Raw genomic sequence first — 27,809 nt, forward strand, 5'->3', positions numbered from 1 at the left:
AAAATTAAGGCATTGCTGATTTTTATTTTTTGTGTCCTGCTGAGGGAAGGGACAGAAAGAACTGGATGAGATTAAACAATAGAAATTAGAGTGGAATGGAGGAGTGTGTAAAACAAGAAGGTTGAGTTTAAAAAGCAGGACCAGGCTTGGGAGACAAAAGCCCTTATAAGTGTTTAGATATTGTCTAATAGCTGTGCTACGAATGCACCAAGTACCAACTGAGTAGACAGAGAAAGAGCATACAGGTATAGAGCTGCTAACAGAGCTTTGTAAATCACTGTTCAGCCTCAGGCAAAAAACAGGTGACTTCAACTTTAGCTAAAAGCACTAAATACACGTGGGCATGTGTAAATTGAATTGCCAAGAAAAAGGAGAAAAGCAACCCTTGGATTAAAAATTACAGTATAACCAGGTTGTCCTAGGGAGTCTGGCAAACTGCAACTGCTTTGAGTTACTCTTGTCCCCAGCAGTTCAGTGTGTTCTCGGATGGCTGTGCCACTGATCTCAGTGCTGCCAGGCCTCTGGTTCACTTGCCCGTTCTCCTCCGTTGTGTTCTGTTTCATTATAAAAGAGTAATAGCAAGCAGTGGTTGAAGCTCATCTAGAAAGAAAATCAGAGGCTGCAATGTTTGACAGCCCTGCCTGGCATGGACCAGCAGGGCCTGATTGTCTGGAGATGATCAGCACCTTGTCTTTATGAATATGAAGGGTGTCTGGGAATCCCATAAGATGACTATTGTCTTTCTTCATCACCAAAATCCATTTTAAAACACAACACTCATTTTCATGTTTTCCTGACATCTCATTTGCAGGCATGTGATTAGACCTAATTAATGCTTGTAATCAATGAATGCTTAATTGCTTTGGGTGAAAAACGCTGGAGAAATGCAGAGCACTGCTTGATTGAATGTTCCTTCATTGGCTAATGGATCACTCTGTTCCCATTTTAGATTCTGCTTAAGCAGGCAAAATATCAATGTTGGCGTAAAACAATCCTGCATTGATGTCTCCAGCCAAGAGGGGTCTTTCTAGTAATTAGAAGGGTGGAGACAGGAACAGACTTGGGATGTCTGGAGGATAAGGGGGACTGGAAAGAGTTTGGGATTTTGTGGTTGTTTTTGTTTTCTTGAGTTTTTTTCTTGGTGGTTTTTTTTTTTTTTGTGTGTGTGTGTGTTATGTTTTTTGTTTTGCTTTGTGTTTTTTGGGTTTTTTTTTTTTAATTTGAAATGTTTGCAGCTAATAGCAAGGAGAAGACTGGTTAGATCTTTTGACTTTTAGCTGTAAAAAAAACATTTAACATTCTCTGATAAGCCTCTTGATTTAAACAGAGAGGCAATTTCTTCTCCCTGGGAGTTCCATTTGAGTAAGTCTGGCCCCAAAACTTCACAAGCTCAAATCTCTGGAACCAAATTCCAGGAAACATTCATATGTGGATGATGCATCTGTAACAGATACAAAGGGGAGAGAGGAAACATTTGGAAACTAGGAGCTGGAATAATTTATAACTGTAGCTGGTACTTCTCTTTTTTCAGGTGAAATGTCTTAAGGGGAGGAGGAGAACCTGTCAATGGCATGTTTTGCACCATGTCTTGCCTTTTCTTCATATTTAGGCTTTCCCCCATGAACTATTCAAATGAGGCCAGTTTCATGAGTACAGACAGCCAGCAGCAGTTTGGTCTGCATTCCAACACCCTGCACAAAGGCTTCCAAGGATCATCCTCACTGTGCTTTTCTGGATTCATACTGATCTGCATGTGAAAGCAAACTGCATCTCTCTATGAGCTCTAGCAGCCACATTCAAGGTGTGGGTCCTAATGCCTGACCTGTGTCTTTCGGGATACCTCCAGAGAAGAACCATTTATCCAATGCTAAGCATCCAGAGGGCATAGAACAGGGTAGATTTTGGGAGGGAAAAGAGGAACACAGGGGTCCCCCTGCATCCTGCAAGCTCATTTCGATTGTGATGATGTTGCTGAACTTCCACGTAGATCAGTAGTGAAACTTTTCCATGGAAAAAAACCGGCATTTTAAAAAAGCAACGGATATGAAAGCTATGAGAAACTGATTTCCAGTTGCCTTACACTTCCAAATGAGCTTTGTGGCACATCAGAGCTTGCCCAGCACTTTTTTGCAAGGCTGAGTACCTACAGGAGCAACAGAATCAACACATATAAATTTTGGATTGCAAGTGAGGATTTCCACAATCCAGCCCATTGTCTCTTTAACTTTATGGTCTGTTCAAATGCTCAGGCTTGTGCTCCAACATAAATACATTGCCTGAATTTCCCTCCCCCTACATTACTCCTCTTGAGCTCTAGAAGATTATAGGAAATAGATAAAAAGCTGCTTGTTTCTTTGACAAATGCAAGGCTTAAAGACCACCCTCTGCTCCTGAGCAAAATTAGCTTATCTTTACCCCAAAAAATATTTTTACTAAATATGAGCAATCATTTGTGTGTGGCCTGCATGAGACGTTCAATTCATCTTATTAAGGGTTATCCTTTGAGGAGCTTTAAAAGGAAATGCATTGTTCTTAATTATTCTTATCTCAACAGCTGTATAATTCCTGGGTTTGATTAAAAAAAAAAAAAAAAGGAAGAATATGCAAAGAAAGATTATATTGAAAGCTGGAGATGGGTCTGAACCCAGATTGCAGAGTTGAACCTCAGCTCTTAGTCTGCTAAACTGTCTTGCTCTTTTCCTTCAAGGTGTCTCCTTTCTCTTCTTTCAAAATTAAAACATGAAACTGCGCAGAAAACAATAGAAAATCTCAGAAGAATATGTTTCATCTCTCTGTTTTTAAACTTGTGCTGATGATGTTGTATCAGAAAATGGTAAACAAGATTTGTGAGGAAACACTCCTGTGTCATTCTTGCACCCCAAGCTCCCCAAGATACCCTGAAAAATGTTGTAAATACTTCCATCAGAAAGGCCCAAACTCAGTAATTCTTTTCCATTCAGTGAAAATTAAAAAAAAAATCAAAGCAAATTGAGATTTGGGGGAAATTTACTACCATGCTAAAAAGCCGCTTTATGTTGGTTAAATGTTTGCACAAAAAGTGACATTTGCTGTGATGCTGTACGGTTGTCACAAGCTGCTAACCACTTTGAAGTGGAGCAGCACATAATGGATAGAATTCTCTGCAGAGTCCAGTGCCAGAATTTCAAGTGCCTGGCATCCTGCATTTGGTCCAGATTCTCTGAAGTGGTCAGCACCCAGCAGCTTCTATTGTGACAATAAGTGGAAGATGTTTTGCAAAAGGGCTTAGCTACCAAGCTGCTGAATTCTTCTGAAAAATCTGGTCCAGGATGGTATTGAAGGCAGTTTCATCTGGTTTGATAGAACCAGTTGTTGAATCAGAGTGGATTCCCTGAACTTATTATTATGACATACCTCCTCTCCAGCAATCAGGTATTTGGTGCATCCTCCTTCCAACTGGTACCATACTTCTTTTTCTTCCGTTCCATCTTCTTAGGCTCAGTCCCAATCCCTGTGTTTACACACAGAAGAGTTTCTTCCTATGTTTCAAGGCTGAACCCAGTAATATTGAGAAGACAATATGTCTCTTTCGGTTACTTACTAACTGAAATGCTGAAAAATGAGCACTGCTTCAAGCTGTGAGAGTTGGACTGTGCTAGAAGCATTAATCCTTATACACACTTCATATTGAGTTATACATGCAATATGTCTGTGCTGTGAAAAGGCTATGGGAAGCTCTGGAATGACAAATAAGAACTTTACAGGTACTGAGGGAAGCTTTTTGTTGACATCGTGTATAAACCCTCTGATGGAGAGGTCTCAGTCTCTAGTGTCATCTGGGCTGTTTAGTTCTCATCACATTTGAAAACTAGACTGCTTTGGTGCCACAATATGGAAGTAGACTGACTTTCAGAGGCATATGAAACCAAAAGGAATTAGACACCACTGACAGTATTAGCTGCAGAAGCTTTATTTTTTCCAACTTTGTAAACTTTGGTCTCACCTTCCTTACACTCTAAATTGCCAATTTAAAGGTAATTTAGGAAATTTAAAGGTAATGGTATTTACACTCATATACTAATTTAAAGGTGAAAAAATAAGTTAAGCACTTGCCACAACTGCTAACCACACTGCTTTTTCTCTTAGCCATGAAGTAAGAAGTTGAAGGACAAGTTCCCGAGTTTGACTCACTTCCCAAGCTTATCCAGGTTTCTCTGGATTGCATCCTATCTCTCAAGCAATGTTACTACTCAGCTTGGTGTCATCTGCATACTTGCTGAGAGTGCACTCCACCCCTTTGTTTGTAATTGATGGAGTTAATAAACGGCACTGGTTCCCAGTATTCCCCTGAAGGACACCACTTGTCACTGATCTCCATCTAGAGGAGTCTAGTACTCTGCAGATGTGACTGTCCAACCACATTCCTTATCCACCACATAGTCCACCCAGCAAATCCATCTCTCTCCAATTTGGAGAGAAGGATGCTCTGGGGAATGATGTCAAAGGCATTACAGAAGCCCAGATAAATGACATCTGCAGCTTTTCTCTTGTCCACTGGTGCAGCCATGCCATCATAGAAGGGTCAATCTGTGTTTCACACAGCACACTGAGGAGTTCACAGATGTGCTCAGAAAGGCATGTACAAAAGGCTCCTTCTGAAGCGGGACTGTAAAGAGGCCACATAGGACAGCTGGAGCCCTGTGAATGTCACAAAACATGTGACATGGTCCAGTATGTAGAACCTTCCTTAAATAGTTTCCGCTGAGGACTTCAGGGTAAAAAAGCTGCCCAGTCTTCATGGTGTATCACCACTGCACAAACAAGAGGCTTGTTAGCCATCCAAAGCACTCACTTTCCTCCCAGAAAGCACATGGTAACACGGTAAACCACTAGAATATCCTGACTGCTTGTTGCCTTTTTTTTTTCTTTTTTGTGGCATCTCTAAAAGAGTTAATCTTGAACATGCTACGAGGACCTTCACTAGATGTCCCTGCAGATATAGTGTCAGGTTAATCTTTAGCAGAAAGGAACAAGCAACTACTACCCAAACATCGGTACTTCAGCACAGCATAGTACACTTTGTTGATGTTTCTCCCATATATTTCGGTTTGGAAGATATTTTTTTCTTCCCAATAATTCTTAAAATTTCAAGCAAGTGCGAAACATGCTGGTTTTAAATATATAAATCTAAATGATTTCTTAATTATAATCATTCCTTGGTGTACTAACTGCATGGTTATAATGGATAATGAATCAGTTTGTGATGGGAGCTCTCTACTGGCGTTCACACAGTTGTGAAGAGGTTCTGGCTGTTGGTAGGTTCAGCAAGGACTGGTGTACGTCTTGTACAGCCTGCCACCCAGTTAACATGAACATGAATGTAAAGGTTGCCTTCTGTCCACACAGCAACTACTGAAAGCACCTAGACACTATTTTACTGTAAGAAACACTCCTAGTTACTCAGCGTTAGCTCGTAAGTCCAAGCTGCATCTGAAAACAATGCCCAGCTACTATCATTAGAGGGTTTGGGTCTTCCTTCCTGAACGGTACAGCCTCCATTTCTAATCTCCACACAGTGATGGTCTTGCTCTTATTTCTCATTAGTGAAAAGCTACAGCAGCAGTACAAGATTAATGATGCAGCACAGCCTCACTCAATACCTACAGAACAGCAGCTGTTACCTCATACAAAACAATATTTTTCTCTGGGGTACTCATTCTACCCACACCAGCAGTAGAGATAAGAATATTTACAGTTTCCTAAATTTCTTGTCTTCATCTCTGGACTCATTCTTAGTGAATGCATAAGGCACCACTGCTAGGCATAAAACAAAGAGAAAAAAACCCCTCCACAAATCTTAAAGGTGCACTACAGCCAGATTTAAAAGAAACATCAAGGGGGTATGGCAACAGGCCATCTCTCCCAAAACAAGCTCTGATTCCTATCCAGACATATGTTTCCCAAAGGGTGAAACTGCCAAGCAGGTATTGATAAGAGAGGAATTGTTTTTAAATGCTTGTTTTTATATAAAAAGTTAACATCTGCTGCTGAAGAGAATCTGACTGTTAACAGGAATTTTAATGCACCGTCCATGCAGAAATAACTATTCACCAACACCACAGAGATCCAACAGGACAAAAAATAGCTTGACTCATCCAGACAGTAATTCAAAGCAGCAAAATACATTCAATCCTACCCAAAACCCCATCATGTATTTTCCACGTGGAAAGTAGACAACTCCCACAGAGAATATCTTGTTGTCCTAAGCACTTCTGAAGTTGTACTAGAAAAATCTCTCTCCCAAAGAGTCACATAATATTAACAGATGCATTGCTACTTAATCTTAATCACACATGTACATAATTTTGTACATGCACATGTACAGCTCTGTACACTTACATTGTTGTTAGTGATACAATTTAGCTGGTACCTGACCAGAGGAATGATTGAGCAGTCTCTGTACATACAATGATCCCAGCAAAGGGCTGGGGGTGCCCAGTATCACTCATGAAAAAGCCCACGTTGTACCAGTGTCCTACATCACGCAAAACATTTAACTGGTTTATAGCAACAGCTTGAACACAAACTGATTTGGGTAAGACTTGCTCTCTTGGTGGAGTCCTAGAAGTGCCTGTCTAGTTCAGATTTTACTGAAGATGTAAACCTGCTCCAGTATAATTGGTCTCATTTTATGACCTTGGGTGAAGCATCAGGCTGATTCTGAATGTGTGCATGGGACTGTGACTATCATTAATCACACAGCATCCAGAAGAGATAACAAGTCACCCACTCTTTGTTGGCCCAATGTTTCTAGCAGCTAATGGACTCTCTGCTGAGTGGAAAGGAAGGACTGCACATTTCTGAACAAGAGGATTTCTCACATCATAAACAAGAAGGATGAATGTCATTTTAGCAGAAAATACCAATCCCTTTTCATTCAGAAATGGGTGAAACAGCTCGGACAACATAAAGTCTGATTTCTTCTAGAGCCTCGAGGTGGCCTTAGCAGAAAATTAGATATAATAGACATGTTAAAATAACTAGATCCCATTTGAGAACATCAAAGAAACAGAAACACCACAGGCCACATTTTCAAAAACTGACTGCCTGAACAGTGAAAGGAAAATTCTGTAAGCACCACCTCATATACCAAATATGCACTGATGTGTGCGAAAAAGGATACCCACATACCCCACCACCATTTCTCCTCAGGCAGTTGTCCATTCCCTTACAAAAATCTGGTCTTGTACAGACAGAGAATAATCAAAGCCATTTGTAAGAACATTTGGGTTAACTAATTTTGAAAACATACCCCTAAATGATACACTCTGCCTGATGAGGACTGGTATGCTCTACCAACATGCAGAGCTGTTGCCAGTATTAGTATTTGGGCTGGTTCAAATTTCCATACAAAGCTTGATTTCAAGTACATTCATTTTTAAGCACTCAAATGGAAATGCTGACTTTTGGAGGGCAGCTTTTCAGTACCCTTGTTTTCAAATGAGCCCTTCAGGATGTCTCCTGTTAGACCTCTCTCGGAGTCTGTAGGCAATTTTGGAAAGATAACCTCAATCAAATGTTTTCTCTCTACCATGTACCTTTTTACTATTCTTCCTGGGAGAAGTAGTGTCATGGTGTAGCTTACAGATATTGCAGAGAATGGAAAAAAACCAGTTTGACAGTACCAGACTCTAAGCTATGCTGTCAAACTGCAAGAAGAGGCGAGAAAAGTAAAATTCATTTTAGGGCCTCTAAAGGCTTCAGCATGAGGATTAACACTCTCTAGGGAGCCTGAGGTGAGCTGCCTGATGCCTTTCAGCCCAGTCACTCCAGTCCACAGCCCTTGCAGGGCCCCTGAGGAGCTACTGCCTGCCCTGGGCACGCATCAAAGGAAAATGGATCAGGAGGATGGGCGTGAAACTGGTTGAGCTGCCCAGAGGCTTCAGCCCAAGATTTTGCCAAGTTTTGTTACAAACATTTGTGGGTCCCAATTAGAAACACTTCAAAACACTAGAGCTCACACTGCAGGCAACAACTGCAGAGCACATGGCTTATTTATTTATTTATTGTCATTTATTAACATAAAATAAAATTGTTTCTGCACTTTTTAAATGGAGCAGGGGCTGGAAGCATGGAGGGGGAGGGTGTGTGTTGTAAAGAACTACTACTTGCCCAATGCAGTGAAAGGATCTGCAGTAATTTCACGATTACAAGCCGCACTGACTATAAGCCGCATTGCCGGGCGTTGGTAAACATTTCGTTCTTTGTCCGTAAATTAGCCGCACCCAATTATAAGCCGCTCTGTCGTTCGCAGCGAGGACTCGCGTGCAACAAAGTTGCCAAATAGTAACAGAATCCCGGGATCAGGGGCGGGGGTTTACTGGCTCAGCTCGGGCCGTAAGGGCTTAGCCCGCTTGAGGGGGCCCAGCTCGGCGCTGCCGCTCAGCGGGACCACTCGGGGCCGGCCGCCACTGCTGCTGGGCTCGCTCACCCTGGCCCGGCGCTGGCCCGCAGTGGCGGGGGGGCACGGAGCCTGCCGGCACCCACGGCGGCAGCGGCAGGAGGGGAAGGAGCTCCCCCGCTCCTGCAGCAGGCGGGGACGGGAGCCTGCTGGCACCCATGGCGGCAGTGGCAGGAGGGGAAGGAGCGCCCCTGCTCCCGCGGCGGCAGGCAGGAGGGAGCCCCCTGCCTCCCTCCCGAGACGTGGGGATGGTAGCACGGAGCCCCTGCCTCCCCCAGGCTGCAGGAGAGGAGAGAAGGAGGGAGCTCCCCTGCCTCCCTCCCCCTCCTGTGCTGCCAGCAGGGATCCCGGCTCCACCCACCGCGCAACAGAGTAACCAATTTGTAACAATCACGTAAACCCGGGTTTTACTGGCCGGTGCTTGGCTCAGCACCTCGGTTTGCACTTCTGGGGTTGGAAATGTCAGAAAATTATTCACATATTAGCCGCCCCTGAGTGTAAGCCATATTTCCGGTGTGGGAGCAAAATTTTAGTCAAAATGGTGCGGCTTGGAATCGTGAAATTACTGTATTTTTCCATCAGGGAAAGAAAGAAGCATCCTGAACTGATGCACTGCAAAACCCCAGCAGCAGCACCTGCAGGCTGGGTCCATTGCAAGTTGATCATTTAAAACTTGGGAGTCAGGTTTAGTGCTCAAAAAAGTGAGGAGCAAATAGCACAGATATATTGTTGAAGCTTCCCTGCACAGCACTGCCTACATAGTGCATCTTTGAAATGTCCTGCAATAACCTTGTTCTCCCAGGCCCTGGGAAGAGACTTCTGTAATTTTCTCATAATTTGATTTCTTGCATGGATTTTACTATCACCAAAACACAATCAGGATCTCTAATCATGGAGCCTTTACATCTCTCTATGGTGTCTGTCAGATTGACCAGTGGTATTATTCAATTTATTTCTGTTTTTCAGATGCAGAGATGCTCTCCTCCAGAGCCAGCCCAGGAGCCTGGCAAAAACTGGGGAGAAGTGGGTGCTGGGTGCAGTCAGTGGTGTAGGTGAGAGGATCATGGTTCTGTGTCAGGATCCATGAAAGCTGACTGGGAGTTACCATTGCCACAACCTCATAAAAACCATGTGGGTGCAAGCTAGCACCTCCCAAACCATGACATGAACAAATAGAAGCAGCTCCCTTGATTGGTCCATTTATAAATCCTACGGACTTGAAAGGTCCTAAAGGTCAGTGCCCGGTAGGGGGAATATCTGGCAATATCAGCTTTCAGCTGCTGTGACACCTATCGGAACAATGATCTCCCAAAAGTACTAAACATCTGCAAAATTCTGAGCTTCTCATTCACATGTACAAATTTCTGTTCTCTTTGTATTATTGTAATTTTTAAATGCAGCAGTATCATCCACAAATATTCAGAAAAAAAGCTAAAAAATTTAAGAAAATAACCAAACTACTGGGGTCGTGTGTGTGCCTCTAAAAAATAAGACTCCAACCCTGATCTAAACCAGACTGCTTCTTTCCTTCCCCCCATCTGCCTCAGAGAACTGGAAGGGAAAAGACTCCATCAGTCTTGGAGTCTGTAAACCTTTCCCCTCCCTAATATCCGAGACAAGACTTAAAGAAGAACCAGTCTGGAACAGGACATGAAAAATCCTCTGAAAAATGACTAGAGGCCTAATACTGTCACTGTCCCATGTTTATTTTTCTTTCTTTGATGTCTGATGTCAAAGAAAAAATAATGTCATCTGTTGGAAATTCAAACATGTTTGCATTTTGAGGTAATTAGAATTAATGTCGGAGGGCAAAACTAACACTAGGCCACTCCAGTCTTTCCCATGTGAGGAAAACATTCCGTAATGACTTACATTTAATCTGGGAGCTGGCAGACAGTCAGGAGCAGTACGGATTCAGGCAACAGGGTAATATTTCAAAAGAATTTTCCTAAAAAACCAAAAAGTAAAGTAAAATAAATAAAACTAAACTAAATAAAATAAAATAAATATCTATATGTGCATTAATTCATAAATTATGGCAGTCTGACTGTGTTGCTCCAATTCCAGAAGGGTGTAACTCTGTTGAAAATCAATGGCTGACAAGGGTGTAAATCAGTAATGGCAGGCCTGGTTCAAGACCACCACTGCCTCCTAAGTACTCCGCACCCACAATTGCAGCCAGATTTTTTAAAGAGCTCAAGCCCCCATTCACATTCAAACAAGGGCCAGATTTTTCTAAGTGCTTAGCACGCAGTTTCTCCCCATTGTGGCACTAATGGCAACATGCAGAGCACTTTTGGAAATTTGATCATACATGTTTGTTTTGGAAGAGACCTTGCTACCCTTATACGTGTCGAGTAGCATCTCACTCAGTGAAGAATCCTACTAAGCAGTACTTTTCCGTGTGAATATTCCTGCAAAAGCACTCTCTCTCAAAAGGAAATTGCAAGCCATGTTGCTCAATTCCACACTGGATTAATATCAGAGACTCTGGCTATTACCAATCTGTGAAAACCTGGCCTGAATATATTAAAACTGAACTGAACAGCTATGGGTTAAACCTTGGCTCATGAGAAACAATTTGATCCTCATAGGACAAAAAGAAAAAAAAGGTTATTTCTGGACTGCAGACTTTCAGTTGAATTACTCAGCTGTCTTCAGGGGTTAAAAATAGAAAAGCAACCTTTTCCAGTTCAAAGAAAATAAATGGCTACACTTATCTGTGTGGGTAATTAAATCCAGCTGAGCTCCAAGAGCTGAAATCCTCCACACAGCTAGTCCTTACTGAGGAGTAACTTCCTAGCAGCATTTGACATATTAGAAAAAATTACATTAATAAAGATTGCTCTGGGTTAAGTATAATGCAGATTGTGCCAACATTCAAAGGCGAGTTATCAGTGATACAAGTATGGAACAGATTAAAACATTCAAGCACCAAAAGAGAAAACTTTTCACATGAGTTGATTATGACATCAGCTGAGTTAAAAGCAGAACAAATGCTGTATTTTCCCTTCTGTAACTTTGCAGAAGTGTATACCCTGGCCCTTGGCATTGCACAGCTGTTGTGGCAACTTAGATGAGTGCAAGGATGGCTAATGCACTCACATGGTGTGTCTTGTGCTGCATTTCCACCTCATCTTTTCCCCAAGAATCATGGGAACATTAACAATTATTTTCCCCTTTTTAAGCACTGTAAATGTGTTTCTCTTTGTCTGCTTTTTCTAACAGGTCATGTGGTGCAGGAGATAAATATGAAAGAAATTATGCAGGGCCATTTCTGCTGGCTGGCCCGACTCTCATTCAGTGAGCTTGGGCTGTGTGTGAAAAGAAGAGACAGAGTGGCAAAGGAGCTGTTTTCAGGTACATCTTGCTCAGCTGTCTGTGGTCACATTGTAACTCTCCTCTAGCTCCTTGTGTGTGCAGTTGAAGCCCTGGTCTTACATAAGCGTAGTTCAGTGGTATTACCCATGTCCTGTATCGTGGCATGGACAATTGTAGAGGAGGTAGGTGGGCATCACATGCTGTCAGCCTGTGGGATGCCTTTCCAGTCTCTCCATGCTGTTGCAGCACATTCTTCTACCGACTTCTACTTGACAGCCAGATAGCAATTGCAAAGGCAACAGATCAGCTGGAACCATTGGCAATGTCTTTCTGCACAGAGGATAACATTTTAAAAGCCAATTTTTCTTCATGTTTCATCAAAGCAGCCTATAGGAAAATGAAATCCCAAACTTTGATTATAATCCAGATCATCAGTCTTTTTAAGCCTGCAAAGCTGAAAGTAGATACCTCTTATATTTACAACATATTTTATTATTTAGTTGCGGCCAAAATGTAAAGCAATAGCATACTGTCCTTTTCAGATTTACATTGGCCCATACAAACAACTCCAAAGACTATTTCCCTAATCTGCAACTGCCTCCCAGGCCTGGACTTAACCAGGCTGTTTTCCATGTTGACAAGACAAAAGCATTTCTAATGACTGTAGAAGACTATTCCTGCGAATGTCAGGGCCATGCAAATTCCTGGGCCCTGAGTGCTGCCTACACATCAGATGTGCTCCAGCCACAGCCAAGAAGGAGGGTAGAAGAGGAGGAAGAGGGCTATGGAATTAAATTGTTGCTGTTTTCTTCAGCCCTGACCTCTGCTGCTTCCCATCTTCCCTACTCTGTTTACCTCCTCCCATTTTCCTTCCAAATGCAGGATTGCCTACTAGGGGTAATATCAATTTATGCAGCTATTTGCATATACATGCTAAACCAGCAGGGAGCTCTTCTAAAAGAAGAGCATTTGCCCCTTGTCTCCAGCCACCTATTCTCAGGAAAGGCTGATGAGTATTGGGGCAAAATGGATTGTCAGGAGGCAAGTTCTGACAAAGAAGAAAGGCAACACAGCTTCAAATCTCTAGGTCTTTTTTATCTGCAAAAAATATTTCTCTCTGTGTGCCTCTTTTACAAGAACAGCACTACTATCACAGCCTGTCTTCTGCTCAATGCTCTCTCCCTATCTTGCTACCTCCTCGTGTTCTTCACTGCTTCTCTCCTTTGTTTTCTCTCTTTTAATCCTTGTGCTTTCGCTTCCTCCAGCTACATTTAATTTAGAGCAGCCGAGGTTTGCACAGCATGGGTACAATGAGATTAACCAGGTTTGAAAAGTTTGCCTTTGCTGTGCACACATGCTCTGTTTTCTTCCTTCCACTCCCAATGTAGAAAAATATGTCCAAAACTGCTGTGAAGTTCCTCAGTGAAGAACTGGCACAAAGCTTCCCAGCCAGAGCAGTGCCATGCCTTTGTCTTGCACAGAAACCCACACACAGCTTACAACAAACAGAATGCCAACTGTTAATAAGAATAAAAAAAGCCTCCCCACACAACATGCTAGCACTTTAGTTTAAAAAAAAAGAGAGAAATTAAAAAAGATATCACACAAATCACCAGTCTTTCATTGCTTAATGCAGATGTATTGTACCCAAAACTTGTTTCACTTCATTTGGTGTGAAGCTGTGGTAAGTCCATTAAAGCTGAAGGAGTTGCATCTGCCTAGAACTGGTGCAAGCCAGATCACAATCAGATCCATTACGTCTATTGCCATAATATCGTCACCTTCCATATGGTGCCGTAACTAGTCCGTATGCTGAGCTGAATGTGCCTAAAATCTGTTCATCCCAAAAGGTGCATCCATCTTAGGCTCTCTTATATCAGGAGAAACATTTCTGTCCCCCAAAGACATGACATTGTCATACGGCTTCTGAAGAGTTACAGTGTGGTAACAGGATTCACCACCCATCTCCACCTACTTCTGAACATAGATGCTCAGATCATGCTCAATGGAAAATACCCCATAGATTCTACTAAGGAAATTCAGCTATGGGGTCCTTTATAAGCTGTATGGTCCTTCACTTTTGCTAGCTCACTCCTCACTTTCTCAATGATGCATGTGAAGCTTAACCCTTTTAAGTAAAAGGCTTCCAGCTTCTTCTTCTCATCTATTACAAATAGTCAGTGTGTGGATTTTCTAATCCTGGTTAGCAACAGCTATATCTCATTACTTAGAGTATATACCTGTGCCAGTATCCCATCTATTTTTTCTTACTTCATTGCCTTTGGATGAGTACTCTGGCATCCCATTCCTTAACACAATACAAGTTTCTTCCAAGTTGCTCCAATCCATGAGTCTTCAACCCTGATCATAAGATTACAGCCCTGAAAGGAGAATGCTGGAAACAGGAAAATTTGAATTACCAACATGCGAATGTATTTATTTTCCCAATAAGATTGTCACACTCAATCTTCGGTTTAAATGTCTGATCTAAAGGGCAGAGGGATTTGCCACTGTTTTTCTTGCACTTTTTGCCCCACTGAAATGTCCTCATATGTATTGTAATCAATTTCCTCACTTTTAAAATATCAAATCTAAATCACCAGTGATCAATACCGTCCAGTGGAGCACAAACACTCACTGTCTGTATTAACTCCTGCTTTTTCCTTAGGGGTAAACTGAACCTCCCCCAAACTATGCATCAAAATGAATGGCTTTAAATAGCAGTCATCTGTGGTATTAATCAAGTTGCTTCTTAAAACCGTCCCAGATGTGCCACTCAACCAGCTTATACTGGTTTCTGTAAGAACACCCACTGTTATTATTGTACCAACAGATTTTGCAACTTCCTTAATTTCTTTTAACGCATGAAGGTCTCAAGCTGAGATCTTTTGCAGCAATGAGAGTGTGCTAACAGCAGAGGGTTGCATAAATCTATGCAGTCTTTCCAGCAGACCATGAAGGCTGTAGGTACAGAGTGGATGAGGGCAAGGTTACTTGAAATAGCTTGCAAGCCCTGTAATGTAGCTGACCATTTTCATCAGCCTAGTAGCTACTGGAAACAGGAGGAGCAGGAGATGTAAACTTGGCCTTACGTAGTGCATAGGCACATGAACACAGACTGTATGAACCCAACTGCACTTGCCCAAGTTCTTTTCATCCCTAGTTAGAGGGACAGGTTGTCAGGAAACCTATTAGTAAAGGCAAGCAGGTGGGCAGGGATACACAGCCACTCTGCACCAAAGCCGCGAGGAAAAATAGTGTTTGGCTGGAGATGATCCTATAAAAGTGCTCTCCATCTGGGATGCTTGGGACATCTAGGGAACTTTTCTTTCCACCACCCTCAGGCAGTGGAAAATTACTACTTCTTGTGTGAGTGGAGAGGAAAAGAACTAGGCAGTCTCTGTTTCAGCATGCAGGAGGCAGGTGGGTCCCACTGCCAGGTATGTCCATCCTGGCAATTCTTTGGGCTCTGTGCGCTGTGTATGCACGGTCCAAGGAACACTATGACAGTACTCCCCTCTGTTGCAAGCCCCCACAGCTATCTTCGGGATTCTTTGATCAGAGCAGTCCCCAAACTGCACTCTGTAAGATGACCCAATGCTCTCTGGATGTCAAAGTTGATTGATGTATTATCTATCATATGCTCTTGATCTGGTCTTTTATTGACTTTGTCACACTTTAAAATTTCAGATTAATGCACTAAAATCAAAATGGTAAAAGCAAAGTCTAAGGAAGGCACTATGAAATGACACTCTAGATAGCTGAAAGTTTTTGTACTGCTGGTGTTTTTCAGTCACATCCCTAATACAAATATCAAACAGCTCTATGACTTTACAGAAATCCAATAAGTCTTTTTTATGCAATGGAAACATTTTTGTAAGGACTTACATGTTATTTGGGAACTGGCTATCTGTTACAACCAGAAATTCAAGTCAAAGCAATGGAGTAATATTTCAAAAATGATGAGAGCAAAACAAATAATCACATGAATGGTATTATTTTGCAAAACACGTGATCCTCAGTAATTTGTGGTTTATGGTCTCTGGTGCTAAAACTGTGCTGTGTCTTTAATCAAGCTAATTATGCAAAACTCTCTGAAGGTCACAAAAGGTTCAGGCAGAGGCTTTTTGATGCTGAAATACAGACCAAACAGCCATAGTACATTGTTCTGATTAGAAACGAAACACTGGTTTCTTCAGACTATGACTGTGTTTCAAATTCTACTGTGAAATACTGGCACTTATACCTTATATGCCCTCAGACTGCTTTGCACAGTGCTGCAAAAAATCAAATAACCCTCTCTCTCCCTTTAATGTGGATATAGAAATGAGCTTTCTCTTTCCATCACTGTGTTCTCTAAAAACATTACATTATACTTACAGCATTTATTTATTTTTGGCAGCCAGCCAGAGAAAAAAAAATATTCCTCCTTCAAAAATACCCCTCCCTGTGAATTGATTGTGTTGTAATCTGTTCTGGATCTACCCCAGGCCTACTTGCCTTCCTGGGTAAAATGACAACGTTTTGGATGGTCTGCAGGGCTGAGTGGAGGGAGCGGACCACCAGGAGACTATGACACAGCCCAGGTTTCTCTCCCGCTCCTTAATTTTACAGCCACAAGGGAAAAAAACCTGTACACAGAGTGGGCTTTGTCCATCTGCAAAATCCGCGCTCACCCAGATCGCTGCCACTCATGATGTCATGGCGCAGGGCAGCACGGAGTGGTTTGCAATGCTGGTAAAGTGGTGACACCAACCCTGCCTGCCACAACTGGCCTGGGGTGACCATGGAGTGATCTGGGGACATTTCTACACCACCAACAATCCTCAGGGCTGCCAGCCAGGGTGTAAGCCATGGTGCCATGCCTCACTGTGGTGGTGTAGCTCCCAGGACTCATTCAAAGCTTTCCTGTGGCTCTTTTCCATGGAGGGACACTGCTTGTGCTGTTTGGTTGCCATTTTATTTTGCTCTTTCACTGCAAACTGCTACTCTCCTCTATTTCCTTCTTCCTGAGTGGTCTCTGTGGCCACTCCATCTGACTTTGCGGTGAGTTGGGGATTGCTGGTGTTCTGGAAACCTGATCACCACATCTCTCTCTGCAGTGTAGGGACCAGAACTCTCTTACACTTACATCGAGGGCAACTTGATGACAAACTGAAGGGACTTCAGAGAGGGGAAAAAATGAACCAGGGCTTAGATGTGGGCTGAAGGAAAATGAAGGGAATGGCTCTGCACATATCTTGGCTGAATGATATCTAATTGGGCTCTGATAATTCCCCATCAGTCTTAGGAGGATATAAACACTTAAGGCAAAGGGATTGATTAGGACCAGAAAAGGGAGTATAAGTGGAATTAATGAGATGAAATGGAGAGCAGGAAGATTTATGTGTTAGAGTAACATTTCCTGTTAATGAGATCTACTACAGTGTGGGGTAGGATTCCAAGGAGAAGCAATGAAAACCCTGTTGCTTAAGTTACTTCAGAGAAAACTGGACAAAACACTCAAGAACACTGTAGGGAACAATTCCACAGTGACAGGGAATGGAAAAGAGAATCTAATAGTAGCTCTTTCCATTTTAATTTATATGATGACCTTATACTAGAGAGCTTTTTTTTTTGAGCTGCCAACCAGTCATCAGTAAAAGAAACATGCTAAAAGTCCTTCTGGCATTTCACAACAGTCCCATTTTTCCCTACTTCTCAAGTCCTGTCTGTTACACATATACACTACAGACCTGATGATTTATAGTAGAAACGTCATCCTCCAGTCATCCCATTTTGCTGAGTTACTGCAGGGTCTCTGAACAGTGGTTATCTTGGGTGCTGTATGAGTTGAAACATCACAGCACAGTCAGATGATTCAATATTAATTTCCTGGCTTTGAAGAACTGAAAAGTCAAATCTTCTGTATCATTTTAAAACCATTTCTTTTTCCTATTACCTTTTCTTCACATACTCAGGCAACTGTGTAGAATAACTTTGGAAAATCTTTGCAAATAGAGTCTTACTACGAGAAAGGCAGTACTTGGCATTATTCCGTAAAAAGAGAAGGTGGGGGGAAGCTCTCTGTACTGCAAAATGTAGAATAAGAGGAAAGAAATCCTCACTGAGGACACTTCTGTACTTCTGTACTGTTGACTTTGTAATACAAACCATTCTATATTTCATTCTATATTTTTTTGAATGCTTTACATCATATACATAAGTGACACACTCATTTCAATAAGGGAGGGCAATAAATATTCCCTGAGTGTTTAACCGAATAATTTGAGTTGTGAAGTGTCAGCACAGATTGCCTAGAGAGGCAGAGGGCAGCAGTTGAGTCAGCTGCTAGAAGTAATGTAGACAAAGCCAATCGTGCTTTAGATGAGAAGAGATGCCGGCTCAAGCTTTTTTTTTTTTTTTTTTAATTTTATACAGAATTTGCCATGAGCCTCTTTACAAAGTTTTCAGGCATCTATCTGCCAAAATATGTGCAGATGCATATAGGTCAGCTAAAACAAACATCGGTAGACTCTAAGGTCAAAATAGATTGTTGAGTTTATCTTTTCCAGTGTTTCTGAACATTTTCCAAACCATGATCTCATATGACTACAGTGCAGAATAACAGGCCCTTTCCCCTCTTCTTGCCTGCAAAGAAAGGGCAGCTGAAGTGAGGACTGAGAGCAAAGGCTGTAGTTCAGCCATGGACCAGGATCATGTACACCAGCTCCCAGTGCCTGCATGGCTTGCGTGTGCAAGCAGTGAAATGCCCAGGCAGGACATAAGGCATGCACAGAGAGGGACACCAGGTCTGCTGTCTGCCACATGCCTTAAGAATTGCTGGTAGAATGTGAGTGATTTTCACAGACCCATACGAATGTATACTAAAACTGTTCAGGGACTCATGCTAGCACATACCACAGCTAATGTTGACTTCATTAAAGCTTTTTGGTTAATAAAAGCAATTGTGTGTTGTCTAGTGGTTGAACTGGAAGACAGGAAAGGATTTGATTCAGGGCTAGCTGTGCTACTGACTCATGATTTACCCTTCAAGTAAGTCATTTGACCTTTTTGTAGTTCAGTCAATCTGGCTGAAAAATTGTGCAGGAAGAGAGAAAAGGACTGTTCTTACTGAAAACCACAGACAGAATCCCAGATGAGTTTTCTTAGGGCAGAAAAGTAAGACACAATATCAGAATGAGACTCAGGATCAGAACCTCCCTGACCTTTTCCACTCAGGACGTCTGGTACTATCATCATTATCACAGCAGAAAATAATTTACTTCAAGTATTATTTCTAGCTCAGAAACCAAAAGGAAATATTCATTGCCTGTGCCAGGTACATTCAGCTCCTGAAGAGATTGAAGAACTATCTGAATGGATTTAATAACGTTTGACTTCTCTACATGGATCACATTTATAGAGTATAAATAACCAGAGCAAAAACTGGAACAGAGATGGATTTATACTACTAATATTTAAAAAAATTTTTTCTGATGGGAAAATGGAAAAAAATAGGGACTTAAAAATACCTTTTTTTTTCCTTGTGTTATGCTTTCTGTCAGATTTTGTACTATAGAGACCTAAAGAACATTTTTTGGCAAAATACCAAGCTAAATACAAAGTGGTGTAAGTTCCTAATAATGGAAAGAAAGTTGTGGTGGGAAAGTGTCTAGAGCAGATTTTGTAGACAGAAGGTCCCCAAATTGGCTGCAGAAACAATTCCTTTTTCAGAATGTCTTCCTCAGTTCGAAAATATAAATAGCTCTAATTAAAAAGTCCCAACTTTTTGTATGAGTAGGAAGTGGAGTTGTAAAAGATTGATTTTGGCCAGTACCACTGTAAAGTGGTGAAAACAATAATGACCTGCAAGGGAAACTGAAATTCAATGGGGGCTGAATTTGTGGTTCTGGGTATCTTGAAAATACCTCTGGTTTTGTGAAAAACCTCTACTAGACCTATGAAATCAGAGCCCTTCTGGATTTCAGGAACATTTAAACTAGAGTGAAAGGCCTTGACTGACAAACTGCTCATATTGAGAATAGCACTCCAAATATACATTTTTGTGCATGAAGTCTTAGGGGGATAATTAAATCAAAACCCACAAGCACTCCATAATGAAGGAATCATATGCAAAATGCCAAAGGGTGGGGCCATTGGATTCAGATACTGTGAATTTTCAGTAGAAACTGAGTCTGCTTCAAGTTTGATATCAGGTGATATATTGATACTTGATGGTGGAAATATCAGTAGAAGTGTGACTTTAATATTGCAGCTTCCACACTGCTGACTTGTCAGTCATTTATCAAGTGGCCTTATGAAGAAATGGTTATATATTGTCACAGATCCAAACTTTTTCTATAGGTCTTCTGAACTTCTTTTCAGAAATCTCAGGAAGTATCTTGCTCTTTGTTGGTCTAGATACAAAGATTATCAGAACTTTTACGTAAATAAGACCCAGTAACTATGACAGCATTACACAATAAGCGTCATTAGTGGGGAGAAGCTGGAACACGGAGATGGATTTTATCCGTCAGAAGTTTTATTGTTGTAAAATGTGATACAGATAGGAATATTTTTATGAGCCCCAAGGATACCACTTCTCCATCAGCATCATGAAAAGAAAAGAAGACTCTCAATTTTATTTTCAATTAGGTGGTAAAACATGACCAAGGAGCTCTTTGTGGGCTCCTGTGTATTAATCACCATCACTGAACTGCTATGTTAATAGACACAGAGGACATAACGGACAATAGAGGTCTGGCAAGATTTCAGGATAAACAAATCTGAACTGAAACCTTAGATTTCTTTGAACTCAGACCTGACCTTGTCCTAAGACGAATTTACGTCCAGAAATTATTCTCTTGGCTTACACACAGAAAGTCAAAGCTGCACTTCTAGACACAGAACACTGTGATGCTCTGAAATAGTGATACACATCTGTAGCACCTGGGAAGTTAAAATATTTTCCTGTAGAGTTTGATAGTTGTCAGTATTGTAGGCATATCTCATCTGTTAGAGTTCTGAATAGTTTCAGAAGTTTTGCTTTCAATCTGTGCAGACACTTCATTTTTGAAATTCCCCTCTGTTACTTCTTGTGTGTAGGAGAAAATAATTTCCCATTTGGCTATTTTTTTCCTCATATGATGAAATGTGGAGGGGAATATTGTATCTTTCTCACATACTCACATGCTTTTACTTTTTATAATTTTGTACATTCACATCATAGTGATATAGTAAATTCAAGAATTAAAAATTTGGTCATAAACTACAAGTGAAACATGACCACAGTACAGGAAAAACATTCCTGAAGCAATCCAAGATTTCTTATTTCTTTCAAGCTCACTTTTACAGCAATATTGCATAAATTATGTTGCATTGCAACAAACAAAAGCAATTGAGCCAAGTCCAAAGGAGAGATGCAACAAACAACTTTTTGCCATGTGTTGAGCTGGTCAAATGCAAGCCAGCTGCATGCTAGAAGCAATGGATGCATGGCAATTATGTGTGAGTTAAGTATGCCCTGAATTCTTAAGGCCAAACCAGCTTTAGAATTTAGACATTCTCTTTCTTCTTCCTTCTTTCTTTTCAGGCAGGCAAAGGTTTAATAAGCAGTTGAAACTCCTACGCAAAACAAGTTTATACTATTGTCCCTATCTTTGTAAAAAACCCTCTCCTTCACCTCAAATGTCACTGTCCTGGGCTGCAAGTCATTACTCTGATTTCTGTATAATCAGAGATTGGTATTTTGTCATAAATTGCATCAACAAAAAAGTACCCAACCTTTAAACTTGTGCCTTTTCTCTGCTCCTAAGTATCCTCTACCATCCCACCATTCTCAGCCTTTCTTCAAACTGGAGAAACAGTCCCCAAATATATCACCTTAGCTAAAAAGAGCAATCAGATTAAATCCTGCTATTGGACAGAAGTAATTTTCTGCGTAACCTTGAGGGCAAGGCATGACCTGAATAGAAAGGGGAGATTCCTGATTTTCTACACACCCCGGTAACTATACTTGGAAGGTCCCAAGAAATTAGACTGGGAAGTTGGGTTGCTTCTAGTCACAATATAACTACAGTGGTATTTTTAGTGATTTATTTATTTCTCCAAAATTCCCCTAAAGAATAAATACCAGAAAACACTACTGGACCACCACAGGTAAACAGAAAAGAGACAATTTCTAGTAAGGTTTAAGAAAATTTGCCTGAAGCAGCTGTTCAGCTGGCATATCCAGCTGGCAGAATGGTACAGCATAAGCTGTTGGTACTGATGTGGGTTAGTCTCACTTATGAATAATCTCAGATCTGTGCCAGTAAAAGATTTATCACACAGTACTATGTCTTTTCCCCCTTCCAATCTGACCAAACAAAGTGAAATCAAATCTAATCAGTAAATAACTTTAACCTCGGTAGTGTTTCTCATTAATTTGTGGTTTCTCATTTCCCACAACTCCATCACTGCATAAAACTTCCCTTTTTACAGACGGTTCACTGTTTACATGATAAACATACTCCCTGCATTACCCTTCAGGACTTGAATAGCTCAAGCGTGAGAGCTCCAGTACATCCCATTTCCTTACAGCCCCTTGAAAGCTCCTTGATGACAGTGCTTGGTGACCGCAACAGGCAGTGAGTACTAATATTGCAGTACAGAGAATTTCCTCCCACCAAAGAAGCACAGCATTCAGTTTCTCCAGCTGTTCTTCTCATTCCTGGAAACCTGCTGGAAAAAGCCACTGTGGAGGTAAATTACTATCTTGGCAGAGGTATCACCCACATCTCAAAAGAACTGACTAAAGAGGATGGGTCTCTTGCCCAGAGACTAGTATTGTTGGGATAGAAAAATGCTTTAAAGTGTGTGTGTGTTATCTGGAATCTCACCAAAGGGAAGGACATTCCTCTGAGGGTTTAACTAGGACAATTGACTCCCTTCGAGCTGCTGGCATGGAGGGTGTGCCTGCAAGAAAAGGCTTCATGCCAGTGCTCATCCTTGCCTTGCTGTCTCTGATTTCCTGTGCCATTCTGGATACACAAAATGATGGTTTGCCTCTGATAGGCACAGCCCTTCTACATGTTGCAGCCTGCACCCCAAAACACAGCAAGGAACCCAGTCTATTCAGTTCTCCTATTGGCATAGGGATGTCAGCCAGTGTCAACAGAGGGTGGATATTTCTGTCTCTTTTTCTTTCCTTCTTAAATAAGTAAAACATTTCAGGCAAAAGTCTCAGAAATCAGACTTCAACATTTACCTGCTGTAAGATACATCACTTAGCCAATTTTGTTAGATGTGGAAAATACACTCCACTGAGTCAGTTTTTCACTGAGACCTTGCTAAAGATAAATGCTCCTGAGGTATATGTGAGCACCAGGAATGGCTCTATCCCATCAGTCCTCCCTATCCAATAAACCTTGTCAGAAACTAGGTCTTTTAGTAATGTCCTTTCAAATTTACTTCTGGGAATAAATTGACAAGAGCCATGAGGAAAACATCAAAATCTACCAGCAACTTTGATTATACTTGTAATTTTACTCCAGCACAGGATTTGCTGTCTACAAAATCAGAGGGTTTATACTGTATACACAGTTTACCAAGTTAATTTTTATGTTCCTCATGATTAATTAACTAAACAGTAAGAGCCAGGACCCAGTCTCAGATCCAGGGACACCATCTGTCACAACCTGGCTCAGTCCCATTGTGTAAGGTCACCAGTCTGCTGTGAGTGGGCTCAGTCCATGGGGTCCCACCTGCTTCAAACCCAGACATTTCTGATGCAATGCCCTTCTCTTGCATTCCCTGGGGCCCCAGAGCTCTTACAACTCCTTTCCAGGGAGGTGAAACCCTGCAGGACAGTCAGTCCCACCCTGTGCTGCCCCAGGCTCATGCACACTTCTTGGAAACTGATCTGGGGCTTCAGAGGAGCATTTCCAACTTCCAGTTTAACCTCCCCACCAGCACAACATGATGTGAAAGCAAGGATCAAAGTTAAAGCAGAAGAATGTCTGAACCACAGACATGGTACTCTTAAAATTATTTGAAAATCATAGACTTCTGAAAAAGGGCAAAGTCCTGGCTTAGTTGCCCCTTCCTGCAAGTATGAGGGCTGGGATGAGCCCATCCTTGTTTTCCATACACTCTCACACAAGACTTACCCATGTTCAACTGCTGTCAGCTGCGGAGTCCCTACCAGGAGCCCTCGGCCTCTTTGTCTCTACTCTCCTGTGTTAAAAAAAGAAAACATCCCTTGCAAAAGCCAGTACCTAGAATATGATCAGCATACTTATCCCCAGCTTTGCATCATTACAGCTACTGCCAAGGAAGGCCACCAAGCATATTTCTGAGGCAGAGACAACCCAGCAAGCTGCTAACAAGATGTTTAGATGTGTGTCCAGGAAGACACAAAGTCATTCTACCTGACCCAAATACTCAGTGCTGTAGGAGAAGGATTGCTGTGAGGCACTGCCATGGGGAACAGTGTCACAGAGCTGGGGGTCACTGAATATAAGGATCTCTCTTCCAAGCTGTACAACAGTGTGCTCACAAGCTGGTGATTAAAGATTGGCAGGTCAGAGCCCCACCATTAGAGAGCCGAAAAATCTCACTTTGATTTGGCAGTATTTAAAGTTTCAGTCATGGGCTACAAATACTACAAGGAAGTGCCTGCAGATAAATGTATTGTCTGGATTGCATTCTGGGTACTTACTATTTCGTAAGATCAGCGTGCGGATCTTCATGCTGGTTTTGACATCCTCTGAATTTTTGTATTTATTTCTGAAACCAGTTAACTGCCTGGAAGTGTTCTAGGCAAAAAACAATGAAATTATCAAGAGACTTGAAAGAATGTTCTGTGATGAGAAATTAAAAGAAAGTGTCTCACCTACCTAGAGAAAAATAAATTCTTTGTAGAAAAGCAATTGCCTGCCTTTTAAGCTGTGTTGAATTTAAACATAGATCTGAAGTGCACATATTACGTAAATGAGAATGATGGACATTATACATAGTGCACAATAAAAACTATATTTTAATGAGTTTTTTACTATATCATGAAAAATGCACAGCCTTTATGTGTAATCACTTAAACAGTAATTATGGATGCAGATGTATGTGTACTGGCACATCTGCATGTGTGTATTTTTAGTAACAAATTTGAAAAGTGAGAATAATAAGTATGAAAAGGGACATTTACAATTGATCAAAGAATAGCAAGAAATAGTGGAGAAAAACCTTTCTCAAAGTTAAAAAAAGAAACATACTTTCAATGTACGTTAAATTGACAGATTTCACAGAACATTCTGGGTTGGAATTGACCCACAAGGTTCATTAAGTCCATTTAAAGTGAATGCCCAGTATAGGGATTGAGCCCATGACCTCAGTGTCAATGTGAAATTAAAGATGGAAGACACAAATATAGCTAGAGAAGCTGTATATTGTTTTGCCTGCCTTTACGTAAAAGCAAATAAAGGTATAAAATAGATTACTAGTAATTAGGGACATTAGATGCCTCCACTTTGGAATGCCAAGTTTTACTCACTGTAACTACCTAGAGCTGCAAGTGACTTTCTTAGCATTAAAAATTGGCCCTTTTCAGTGTCTCAAGTTCAGCACCCCAAGGACACAGTTGGGAAAGTTAGACGAAGGACCAGATGTGTGAATTATCTAATTTCCATTGATATAAATGGGAGTAAAGTGCCTAAAGATGGAATGATGTGCCTCTTTGCTACAACCTAGTGTTTTAATGGATTCAACAGAGACTTAAAACTTGTGCCAAAGATTAAGAACTTACAGAAATTTTCAATCAAAATCTCCAACAGCCAATGAATAAATAAAAGCCTCTACTGCCATTCAGCATTACACTTCTTTTCACATCACTATAACACTTTTAGACTTTCCAAAGGTGGCTTAATCTATGCAACATTTCCCTCATCTGCTTTTTAGGGGAAAGCTGTGTGTGCAGTGTCATGTTTTAATTTAGGAAAGATTTGGGAGTATGCTGACAGTCACACTATGGTGGGGGAAGGAGCAGAAGAGACAATGTCCATGTGGATCATTGCTTGATTTAGACAGGATTTGCTTTCAAGGCCAGAATGAACTTGGATGAAAACATAGACTATTCTTCAGCAGCCCACCATGGATTTGTATATAGGACTTGATGGGATTTCTCCCCTCAGCTGTCAGTCCAGAGGGTCACTTGAACCATTTCTTTCTATGATCAGGAATACCAATTTTTTGCATTGCCTTCAAGTATGTAGGAAAAAAATCCCCTGAGTTTTGAAGGCTGAAATGAAGCAGAAACCTATTGCTGCTGGCTGCAATGCAAATACATAGAGATGGCCCAAACAAAGCACAAGCTATACTTTTATTTCCTTTGTGACCTTACAATTTGAGAAACCTGGACAGTCTTGCAGGTCATTATTTTGGCAATCTCTCTGATTCAACAACAGAAGCAGAGGGAGAAGTGACTCATTTCCCAACCACCACTACCTCTGACAGTTGAAGACAAATTACCGACCAATTTCTGGACCAGCAAGATACTTGTCTACAAACTCTGATATCCCAGACTTGTGGAGAAGAGATGAAGCCACCTCAGTCTCTGCAACACCATGCTCTTTGCCCTCAAGATTTTCCATCATAAAGTAAGGTGGAACAAATGTCCAATTCTAAATTTATCAGCAATCTATGGTTTTCTAGCAGCTAGGGGGAAAGAAGGGAAAGAAGGGAAAGAAAGAAGGGAAAGAAGGGAAAGAAGGGAAAGCCTTTATGTATACAAACAGCCATTGCATTTGAATTTACTCTTATTTTTTCTTTTTTTTCTTTTTTTTTTTTTTAATTTTTTTTTCCCAAGGCAGAAACATGTTTCTTATTTATTTGAAAACATCCTGTTCAGATTTAAGATTTTCTGTGGTTAGTTGCTATTCATTATTATCTGGTCTCAAACCAGTCAGGATGGGAACCATTTCTGATGGGTGATCAACAGGGAAAATAAAACAAATGAGGAGAGAAGATGTATGGGGAATCCTTGCATGGTGTGGTTGATGTTATGATCTGTACTTGAAATGGTATAGGATATGGAAGGTCTACCAGCACTTTTGAGAAAGTCAGCTAAATAGCGGGACATCTGCTGGGCAAATACATCCATGTGTCCTTTTTCAGACTGTTACTCATTACTGCACAGTTTAAAATGTGTGCATCATGAAATAATCTGGGTAACCTTATGGTCTAGCTGTTATACATGATGTGCCTTGTGCCTTTCCTTGAATCAATCATATAGATTTTTAAACATACATACATAATAACAGCAATTATTTTACTCCTCCTTTGGAAAGTATTTCTACATATGCATTTCAAGTGATCTTCAACATTTAGTTTAGCAAAACGTTCTTAATCCAACATCTAAAGTTCAAGTTTCTTAAAATTTGCAAAAAGCTCTTTGTAAATACTATCTAGAAACCTTTCCTAAGTTAGTGGAAGCAACAGGATATGCCAAATATTCTGGTTTCTGCTTCAGTAATGGTCACTTTTTGGTCTTCAGCAAATGTAGAGCCTCTTTAGCTTGGCGGGTCTCACTGTGCACTGTAGAGCATTACCGAAGAAGAATTCTGAATGGGTTACACTGCATTGCCTTTTGGTTTTCGTACGTATAAATCAACCTTAGATCATAAAATACAACCTGTAATAACAATCACAAATATTTAATAAATTTCTAACTAGTTTTAAAACCTGTTCAAATACTTTGCACCACCCACAAAAACATTTGTAATAAATTGCATAGCAATAAAAATCACATAACACATAATTACTGGCATTATTGTATATTCCACGGGTTTTTTTTGGGAGAAGGAGCTGGGTAAAGAAAGGGAGAGACTGGGTTTAGGGAAAAAAAGGAAACTTCTCAATTGTATTTCCTGAGCTAATTCATAATATGAATTCTTAAATAATAAATTTCAAGCAGTGCTAAATAAGAAAAGGACTTTTTCAAACTGCTCACCAGGTCTCCTTCTGAATGAGTCATTACTGATCAGTAGGATTCTCTTAAAAGGGGATTTACAGTAAAAGAACCAAAACTTATTTC

At 41.0% G+C, this 27,809-nt stretch overlaps 1 long non-coding RNA gene across 9 annotated transcripts in view; it reads right to left on the bottom strand.

Annotated features, from left to right (window-relative positions):
- Nucleotides 1-27,809, bottom strand: part of LOC117002412 — a 160,645-nt gene that overhangs the window by 26,842 nt on the left and 105,994 nt on the right. For 6 of the 9 annotated variants that reach the window (XR_004419289.1, XR_004419286.2, XR_004419287.2 and 3 more), the window contains 6 exons: nt 24,444-24,540; nt 23,893-23,959; nt 14,002-14,156; nt 11,906-12,148; nt 10,313-10,388; nt 3,394-3,490 (listed from right to left, as the gene is read on the bottom strand). This is a non-coding gene — a long non-coding RNA (uncharacterized LOC117002412). Of the gene's footprint in view, nt 1-3,393; nt 3,491-10,312; nt 10,389-11,905; nt 12,149-14,001; nt 14,157-17,496; nt 17,585-22,266; nt 22,466-23,892; nt 23,960-24,443; nt 24,541-27,809 lie in introns of all 9 variants that reach the window. The other 3 variants (XR_004419282.2, XR_004419284.2, XR_004419288.2) reach the window with 3 other exon arrangements.

This window comes from Catharus ustulatus, chromosome 1 (genome assembly GCF_009819885.2).
Source record: "Catharus ustulatus isolate bCatUst1 chromosome 1, bCatUst1.pri.v2, whole genome shotgun sequence".
Lineage (NCBI taxonomy): Eukaryota > Metazoa > Chordata > Aves > Passeriformes > Turdidae > Catharus > Catharus ustulatus.